The sequence below is a fragment of the Dreissena polymorpha genome, chromosome 1, assembly GCF_020536995.1.
Source record: "Dreissena polymorpha isolate Duluth1 chromosome 1, UMN_Dpol_1.0, whole genome shotgun sequence".
Taxonomy (NCBI): domain Eukaryota; kingdom Metazoa; phylum Mollusca; class Bivalvia; order Myida; family Dreissenidae; genus Dreissena; species Dreissena polymorpha.
In genome coordinates, this window is record NC_068355.1 from 35,497,143 (window position 1) to 35,507,843 (window position 10,701).

At 35.8% G+C, this 10,701-nt stretch overlaps 1 long non-coding RNA gene across 3 annotated transcripts; it reads left to right on the plus strand.

The window, feature by feature from the left end:
• Positions 1-10,492, plus strand: LOC127876850 (uncharacterized). Of its 3 annotated transcripts, XR_008048108.1 has the most exons (9): positions 1-176; positions 1,433-1,629; positions 3,052-3,125; positions 6,211-6,305; positions 6,532-6,723; positions 7,665-7,833; positions 8,340-8,444; positions 9,161-9,299; positions 9,929-10,492. It is a non-coding gene; the product is annotated as an uncharacterized LOC127876850 (long non-coding RNA). The 3 variants fall into 3 exon arrangements; XR_008048106.1 differs by lacking the exon at positions 6,211-6,305 and having other exon boundaries at positions 2-176; XR_008048111.1 differs by lacking the exon at positions 6,211-6,305 and having other exon boundaries at positions 2-176; positions 1,463-1,629.
• Positions 10,493-10,701: the final 209 nt, after the last annotated feature.

Here is a 10,701-nt window from a genome sequence, read left to right on the forward strand (position 1 = left end):
TTGTGGCTCTTTTTCCACATAGAATATGCATACTATTGATAAATCTATGTTAAAGTTTGCGTACCACATCAAATATTTTCTATGTTCATTGTAATATTGCTTTTATATTTTTCATACATCTTGACCAACATGACCACAATCTATAATCAAGAGCAGACAACTATATCAAGCATTTTGTAAGAACTATGTTTCCTTTTTATATGTAGAAAATTGAAACTTTGGTGAAGTTTTGTGTTTAGGTTCACTTTATTCCTAAAGTATCAAAGCTATTGTTTACATACTTGCAACACTCACTAACTATCATAAGGGGACTGTGCAGGCAAAGTAATGTAACTCTTAATGGCATTTTGACAGAATTATGGCCCCTTTTATACTTAGATAATTTAACATTTGGTTAAGTTTTGTGTTTTGGTCCATTTTACTCCTTAAGTATCATAGCTATTGCTTTCAGACTTGGAAAACTGTCATAAGGGGACTGTACAGGGCAAGTTGCATAACTCTGGTTGGCATTTTAATGGAATTGTGGGGCTTTTTTGTCTTCGTAACTTGGAATATTTTGTTAAATTTTGTGTTTAGATCCACTTTACTTCTTAAGTATCAAGGCTATTGCTTTCAAACTTCAAATACTTTCTAATTATCATGAGGGTACTGTACCTGGCAAGTTGAATTTGACATTGACCTTTGAATGACCTTGACTCTCAAGGTCAAATTAATAAATTTTAATTAAATTGCCATAACTTCTTTATTAAGGATCAGATTTGATTCATACTTTGACATAACAACACTTACCTGACATAACACAATGACTCCACCAAAACCATCCCCCACGCCCCACCCCAGAATCCCCCCCCCCCCCCAAAAAAAAAAAAAAATAAATAGAAAAAATAATATTTTTTTCCTTTTTTTTATTTTTAAAATATCATCTAATAAATGACCACACACCCACATTATACCCCCTCTCTCTACCCACACCCAACCCCCCCCACACCCAAAAAGATTTTTTTTCTTTGAAACATAGTAAAAAAAATCCACAAATATTTATTTACTTTATTTTGGAAGAATTGTCCAACCATCCCACCCAAGCTATTGCTATCAAACTTAAAATAAAATCTTATTAGTTTGTTTTATGTCTTTACAAATGTTAAAGAGATTGTAGAAAATATACCTGAACTCAGAATCGTCTATAAAGTACAACTTCTTTAAAACATAAGGGATCAATAATATGTTTCAATTATGGTCCTCTTCCACTTAGAATATGACTATATTACCTTGACCTTATTGAATATGAACAATTTCCCCCTGATGGATTACGTTATACTGTCAAGCACTCGAATAGCCGAGCGTGCTGTCCTCTGACAGCTCTTGTTTGTGTAGAGGTCTATTAAAAACTGATAAAATTCCGGGATTTTTGTAGATTTTCTGGTTCCTACAGGACCCCATACAATCACACGTCTTTACACAGCTGAACAACAACAGGCCTTCTGGACATCCAAGGACAATGGCTTGGTAAAGGTGTCAAGCTCTTGGGTCAGGAATTTTGGGTAAAGCTCCTACCCCCAGGGTACAGCCAGTCTATCCATGGAACTCCAAACTTCCCTGCTCAGGGGCCAAGACTACCTCATCTACAAGGTAGGTTGTTATGCAAACAGTTTCACAGTCATCCAAATAATTTTTGGTAGAGTATGGATATTAATGTCCCCACTATATGAGGTAAGGGGGGGGGGTAAAAAGATTTGCCCTCATCTGTGATTTTGTCTGTCCTTCCATCCTTTCGTCCATCTCTTTCACTTGTGTGGCCGCCCTAGCTAAAAAAAGTATTGTGCAAGAGGGATTGAAACTTTGCAGTTATTTAAAAAAGCATGTGAACTTGGGAACCTCCATATTTTGATTTGATATCTTTGACATAATTGAAGTGATGTTTTTTGACAGTTTTTTTTGTTACTAGAGGCCTGAAACTGTGGATGCATTTTGGATACCATGGTATCTGCTGTCCATCCTTTTGCAATGTATTTCTGTTTGTCAACTTTTTGTCAAGGGACATTTTCTCCTGAAGCACTTGAAAGAATTAAATGAAACCTCACAGGAATGTTTCTTGGGTGTTCATTTTTATGTCCCCCACTATAGTAGTGGGGGACATATTGTTTTTGCCCTGTCTGTTGGTCTGTCTGTTGGTCTGTTTGCGCCAACTTTAACATTTTGCAATAACTTTTGCTATATTGAAGATAGCAACTTCATATTTGACATGCATGTGTATCTCATGAAGCTGCACATTTTGAGTTGTGAAAGTTCAAGGTCAAGGTCATCCTTCAAGGTCAGAGGTCAAATATATGTGGCCAAAATCGCTCATTTTATGAATACTCTTGCAATATTGAAGATAGCAACTTGATATTTGGCATGCATGTGTATCTCATGGAGCTGCACATTTTGAGTGGTGAAAGGTCAAGGTCAGAGGTCAAATATATGTGGCCCAAATCACTTATTTTATGAATACTTTTGCAATATTTAAGATAGCAACTTGATATTTGGCATGCATGTGTATCTCATGGAGCTGCACATTTTCAGTGGTGAAAGGTCAAGGTCATCCTTCAAGGTCAAACGTCATATAGGGGGACATTGTGTTTCACAAACACATCTTGTTTTCTTCGTTTTTGAAACCCATAGCCAAGAGGTTTAATGTTTGGTGTGCAACAGTGTAAAGTGTGTCCTCTCAAAATATTACCAAATTATGTCTCTGGGGTCAACTGGCTTAGCCCTAGGATTTCCCAGTTTTACATAAACATATTTAGGGACAACAAATCTTTGTCTGCAACTTCAAAGCCCAAGTGTTCCATATTTGGTATTGAGCATAATCTAGAGGTCATCTACAGAGTTTGTTTGATTAATGCACCTGGCCCTTGTGGTCATTGACTGATATAGGTAAAACCTTCGAAAAAACATTTGGTTAAACCACAACACCCCTTGGTTTCATATTTGGTCCATGTAACTGATGCCATTTCCGAATGCATTGAATATATTTCTGGGATTTGTTAAGATCTTTCTATCTGTTCACAGGGACCTTATCCTCACAAGTTCAGTCCCAGAGAAAAATGTTACCCAACTGCAACACAGGCAATACATCTCAACAGGTAAGTCCCAGTAATAGTTTGTTATCCCCCGCCATAGGCGGAGGGATATTGAATTGGCGTTGTCTGTCCATCCGTCTTTCCGTCCGTCCTTCAGTCCATCTGGCACTTTTGTGTCTGTAGCTATATCTTGGAAGTGCTTTGGTTGATTTCATTGGAATTTGGTATGAGTATGTATATGGATAAGAGGATGATGCACCCCAAATGGGCATTGTACACTATTTGTTAATAATGGAGTTATGACCCTTTGTATCTTGAAAAAAATGCTTTATAATATAAGCTTAGGGCTGCATCTTTATTTAACACATGAGCCAGAGCCATGAAACTTGCCATAGTTGTTGCCAATCCTCTCGAGGTGCTTCACATTCAACACTTATAATGCTAGGGGCTAAGGTCAAGGTCACACATTATTTAGTCATTTCTTTACTATGCATCAAGGGATTCTGTAATAACTGTCCAATTGTTCTCCAGTATCTAGCTGAGTGTCAAATATAAGATCCAGGTTGCTAGGCGCATGGTCAAAGTCACACACAAAGATCAAAATTACACATTTTGATTAAATATGCCTTTTTTGGTAAGGATTCTGCCATACTAAATTGATTCACAAAATGGCCTGATGTAATTGTCCTCAAATATCAGGCAGTGCAAGTCCTATGCGTTTGTGACCCAAGTCAAGGTCACACATCAAAGGTCACACATTTGTAGAAATATTTACTGCTTAGCCATTATTTTACTATGCTCAGTGGATTCTGTTTTGACCTTCTATAATTCTTTTCCATCTTCTTCCTTGCTGTGTGTCGTTTGTAAGATTCATGTCTAGGGTTAAGGTTCATGTCTAAGGTTAAGGTCAACGTCTCACAATATACTATATGCAAGGGTCAAGGTTACACAAATGCTTCATGTAAGGTCCTACGCTAAACCCCTTAACTGACCAGCATTTTTTCCAGAATTATGTATACACCTTTGTACTTAGAAATTATAGGTTAGAGATTTTGTGCTCCAACAAGGGAGAGCATATTGTCGCTGACTTGTATGTCCTTCCTTCTGTCATAATTTTATCTGGAGGAGGATATTGTTTTGGCGTTGTCCATCAATCCTTTTATCTCAAGGAGGATATTGTTTTGGCGTTGTCCATCCATCCAGAAAACTTTTGTGTCCAGAAGCATATTGTGGAACTTCTTTTGTGCATTTTAATGAAACTTGTTTGTACATAAATGCATTTCATTAATAAAATATATGCCTAAAATGTTATGTTGTAAGTTTTTGATTTTTCCCAAATACTAATAATACACACATGTTGGGCCCATGTTCACCAACCATTCTTGAGGTCGCCATGGTGTAATGGATATGGTGTCCGCCTAACGACCGGGAGATCACAGGTTCGATCCCCACCGTGGGAGCGTACTTTAGATCTCCCCCATAGACACCAAGTACTGGTTCTAGGCCCAGGAAACAGACTCGAGAGCGTTTATATAAGCCTTAGGCTTTCGATGCAATCGAGCTTAAATAAATATGTTTAAACTAAACTAACCATTCTTAGTTTCTTGTACATTTACATTAATTACTCCCCCCCCCCAGCACTAAAAGGTGGAGGGATATAGAATTGGCGTTGTCTGTCAGTCCATCCCTCTGTAACAATTTTGATATTGGCGGGGGATATAAATTCAACGAATTTGCTTGTTTCACCACTTTTGGATTGGGGCTGGGGCCCTTTTGATTCTAAAAAACTGTGTTGTTTTAAGTAAAATGGAGAAATTGGTGTTGTGGTTGTTTTTACTAACAATTGCTTTAATATTGAGGATAAAAGTGTGTTCAATGTTATATTTGCTATGGTTCAACTTGGAGAGCTGATTAGGAAAATGAACTTAATATTGCAAAACATTTTTTATTTGTTTTGGAATCCTTCAATTGTTAATTTTATTCTGTCTTTTTGGAAAAATCTATATTTTGTTACATTTTACAAGGGGCCGAATAACAGCCCCAAATAAATATATATAAAACAACTGAGGTAAGTCCCTTGCAATTGGAAAATGGATCACTGTGGCACAGCTGTGACCACAATCCATGAGGCCCATTTATTATAAGACTAGTTCTGGGAAAACTGGTCTTAATGCATGTGCTGCTTAAAGTCTCGTCCCAGATTAGCATGTGCAGTCTGCACAGGCTTATAATGGACTACACTTTCCACTTTTGGAGAATTTTTTGTTTAAGGATGTCTCTTCTACATGAAAATCCTGTCTTGGCCAAAAGTTGTGTCCCTAAATATCCTGTGCCGACTGCACGTGCATTAAGCCCAATATTCACAGAATGTGGCCCTTATAACTAAAAGACGTTGATGTTATCAGGCTGTAACAAATTAGTAAAACCCAAATGCAAACTCAGTTTTCTGCACTTCACTTAATTTACCAGTATATCTAATTTCAATAAGTGTGAAACTATTGCATCTCATATAGAAATGTGAAGAAGATACAACAGTTTCACGCTAAACCCTTAAATTAAAATTGACCATCAAGAGCAACAACATACAAATTATCTATAGGCACCAAGCAAACTGACTTTTTATCTCTTTACAAAATCAAGTTCCATATAAAAGGTAATTATCGTAATAAAACTGCCATTTATATGAAGGGGTCACTTGTATTTTTGCCTTTGCATAAGATGGTAAGAATGTTTATCTGAACAATATCTAGGCTGATTTTGTATGGAGGTCACATGCATCCAAAAACTATGTACCTATGTCACCAGGTCAAATCTTCAGAAACCCTTGATGCCAATATAGAGGCCACATGTATGACTCAATCTTGATTAAACTTTGAGAGAATGCATATCTTGACAATGGCAAGTTTGTATGAGGGATTGTGCGACCAAAAACTAGGTCACTAGTTATTATGGTAGAAAAATCTTCTTGCTACTCTAAAGGCCACATTTATAAGTTGATTTGATGACACTTTTTCGAAATGTTTATCTTTTCATTTTAGGCTGAGTTTTAATTTATGTGACATGCATCCAAAACTAGTTAATCTTTTGAAATCCTTGTTTCCGCAGTAGAAGTCACATACATGTCTCAATCTTGATGAAACTTTTTCAGAATGTTCATCTTGACAGTATCTAAGAAAACTTCAAAATTGAATTCCGATCTTGCACCAGGTCGAGTCTTCTACCAAAGTTTAACGTTTAACTCAGGTAAGCGCTTTAGGGCCATTATGAACCTCTTGTTTCAATTAACAACTTTCAGAGGATTTTCAATGCAGGACCATTTAGATTGTTTTCTACTAAGGAACTTTGAGATTGTTTGAAAAGAAAATGTTAACATTTAAGGAATATAGAGTGTTTTGGTCAGTGAACTTGAAATACACGTGGCGTTAAATTTGAGACAAATATGCTTGTTTCTTTTCATTCATGTTTAAAGGTCCGTCAGTCTCTTGTGTAACAACCGAAGCTAAAGATGAAGTGCCATAGAGAGAAATAGAGGTCACAACAGTAAGACATGCAGATATTGCTGCTTCAGTCTCAATAGCAACATCAGCAGCAGCAGTAGCAAAAGCAGCAACAACACCCACAATTCAACAATCAACAGTGCCATTGCTGAGCTCTTTCAAATGTATGAGGCTTGGAAAAAACTTATATTGAGACTCACCTTTGGTGAATGTTTCCTTTAATTGTTGACTGAATAATTACAATGGAGCTTTTCTCTAAGATAACGCATGTGCCTAAAGTGTCGTCCACACAGGCTTATCTGGGACGACACTTTCCGCTTTAATGGTATTTTTTTTGTATTTAGGTAGTCTCTTCTTGCAAAAATCTGGTTTAGGCAGAGTGATGTCAGTGATTAGCCTGTGCAGATTGCACAAGCTTATCGAAGTGGATACTTTTCACACATACATTTTGCTACATTTTCACAGAGTCATAATAATGGAGTCATTTTTCTGAAGGTTAGTCATTCAGAGTGGCGCTTTGTCTGCATATAATGTTAAAGGATTGTATTGTATTTGATTAAACCATGTCCATATTTCTCAAGGGAATTATAATGAAACTTCATTGTGTGAACCCCGTGGAGTGTGGGTTGAGGGTTAGTTGACATTTTGTGACAAAGCTCTAACTTATCATTGGCCCAGTCACGACTCTCTTGCACTATATTAATGTACTGTCTCTGTATCTCATCAAACATGGGAATTCAGAGGCTGTGTAACTTATATTATAAATAACTACGCACCGCAGTCTATTGCACCGTCCGCTCTGTATGGATTGTTTTAAATAAAACCTAATGGAGTTATTGAAAATATTTGTTAATTTCAATGTAAGAGCGTTATATAGCACAATATATTAACACCACAGATGCATATGCATGATAACTATTGTAATAATGGCAAACATCAAAACATGTATTTCTTAACATTTTGCCTCAAATACGTTATGATGAAAACATTATTTTTGTTTCAAAATATATCTAAATAACACATGTTTCAAAAAAAATCTAAATATATTGATATATTTGACTTTGCTTTGATTTATCTTTCCTATGATTTCTCTTCTCCTAACTAGGTCGAGGATTACCCAAAACCACTCGGTGCCAAGCAATGAAATTATCAGCTGCCACTTGACATGACCACTGTACACACCTGGGAGTCAGGTTTAAGGTCACATCAGCTTAAATGTTCACGGCAGTAAGAAAATGAAAGATCTTAAAGGGACTTGTTCACAGATTGTGTGCGTAAGTTGACAGACCTCATTGGCATTACTAAAAAAATGGCAACAATTTTAAATGAATAAACATATGACTACAACTTATACCAATATATTGCGGTACATAGTGTATAGTATCGCAATATGCTTTTACTGCCTTGAATACAAATATAAATTACCCAAGTTTGGAATCCAAATAGAGGCAGTTTTTTTAATTTTACGTCCTTAATTTTTATTATTTTAATTATTTTAGGTTATTCCATAAACTGTATTTTATTGGTTTTAATAATGTTTGTAAAAATATATTGAGAACTCGATGACCACTATATCTTAAAACAAAATGACTGCAGAACAGGTCTTAAACATTTTCCTTTTAATATGTCACTATCTTTCTCAGTAAACACAATGTCTGCAGAAAGAATAACCTCTTTCCCTTTAAAGAAATCTCAATATGTTTTTTACTGCAAACGGATTTATTACAGAACTGGAATCTATCTTTGAACATTTTCCTGCAGTATTCTCCGTCATTTGCAGTTAACAAGATGACTGAACAACATGGCATCAATGGCAGGGAAGAAGTGATCAGGGGGGGGGGGTAATCACGTGCAAGTCAAGATGGCGACGTCCATGCCAAGACTGGTAAGGTTCGCTGTTTTATAGCCTTTACTAGTTTTATTAATTTTTAAATGCCGCTTTATTTCCAGCCATAACAGTAAGAAAGTGATTAGTATTTGTTTTGTATTAATATACGCTTATATCTCGACTTGACTCGCCACGTATTTTCTTAGCGGGAGCTGTAATTTTGTGATCCTGCTAAGAAATTTTGTTGTGAGTAAAGTAGAGATATAGAGCGAATATTAATACGAAATAGACGCTAATAAATCTGCAGGGACGCGACCATCTTAACTATTAGGTGATAACCACCTCTTAGTGATTGTCCCCAACTTATGTAAATCAACTTTTTCAAAATGTGTTGTATGTATTTGGTGAATCATCAAATATATATACCACTTAATATACCACTTTTGTCAGAAAAAGTATATTATTTGTATATAAAAACTCTTCAAAAAAAATTGGTCATAACCAAAAAACAAAAAATTAAACTAATTTCTAATATTTGGCGTGATTGCATTGACTGTATGTTAAGTTTTAAGAGGCTTTCCAACTCTGGAACTTCGTGGACACAAGGCTTTAGTTAAGCCTCTTTATTTTACCTTGTTTATATGAAAGTTTATGGCTTATTAAGAAAATCACAAGTGTGGCGGGGTTGAACCAGTACTTGGGAGTCTTGAAAAAAAAATGTCCAAATCATGCTAGTATTGTCTCGTTTGACACATGATTGACTTTATTTCCAGAAAACCCTGATTGCAAAGCGTAGAGTCTGCTCCGGAATCATTTGCACACAAGGCACAAACATCAGCTGCAATAATCGTCTCGATATTCTGTCATGGCCATGTTGCATGACCCTCAGTCTATGAACATAGAGAACCTTGGGTGAGTTTTCAAGTCATGTGAATGCTTTTTGCATGGCACCAATTAAAGCAATGGGTGGTTGAATGTAGATTTAACATAGTCCGTCCATACGTCTTTCGCATCAGCTAACGGATTTGTTTGTCTACTAAGAGTATTGCGTCTTATGTGATGAAATCAAAGATATGTTCCATCATATGAACTTACCCTCCTGTGTAACTTTTTTCACTCTCTATGACATTAGTGGAGTTTTGTGACACAAGAAAAATGTGGATGCGTCCGTGACCATGGTGACCAACTCTTGTTTCCTACTTCACAAAAGAGATATGAGTTTTCTCATAAAAACTCTTGCTCAATGCACGTGTTTTGGGCCATCAGCTTATTGTCATTATTAACTATTTTTCGAATGGCAAAAAATTATCTTTATCAAATCCCATCCCATAGTATTTGTATATTAAGAGGTTACACTTCACCTTTAATATATGTAGTCGATTGTTATTTTATCAATAGATTCAGGACCATTATTTCCTCTCTGAATTCAAATCAGATATGTTTTAACACCCTACGGCAGGCAGTGCTTGTTCATTTTTTTCATCTGTATCAAAAATATAATAAAAAACTGACTTTTCAGTAATGTGTCTTTCTTTTATCAGACACCCATGGAAGAAAGAAAACTGGCCAATCAGAATTACAGCCTGTTGCAGCAGTTGTTACCATATTTTCCTCAGTCAAACCTGAGAAGCTTAGAGATATATACTGTTTAAGATGTGCTAGACTCTACATACCTCCTGGTATGTTCAGCACTTACTCTGACAGGTTTTATCTTTGAATTTTGTGACGGATGGAAAATAAATGAGCTTGTTCACATCGAAATGGCAGAATGACATATCACAACAATTGAAGTGGAAAGCCAGAAAGTCATGTGGACAGCCACGTTTTGTATGTGACCAGCCAAGTTGTATTCAAAGGAAAACACAAGTATATGTTTTATGGGAATTATGATACTGTCAGTCATTTTATGTTGAAAGTTTTGGTGAAATATAGTATGTACATTATTATCATAAGCACACATATAACAAGTCTATCCAATGTCTTTGTCTGTATTATGAAACTTTCACTACAGACTTTGATCCTGATAATGATAACATTTTATTTTAAGATTGTCAAAGCTGTTTAAATGATGGTGATAAATTGGATAAAATTGAGAAAATATTTAAGTATTTTCGATCAAGAATCTTGTTTAGTAGCATAATATTTCATCGGAATACATGTATAAATAAATTCTGGGAAAAATCATTTAATGTACCTAACATAATTGATTCTGTATTTACTATCAGTACTTGGTTGATTTCAATGCCTGTGGTTTATTAAATGATAAGAGCATGACTCTTGTGTTATTGGGAAAGCTTTTCATGTAAATGAGAAT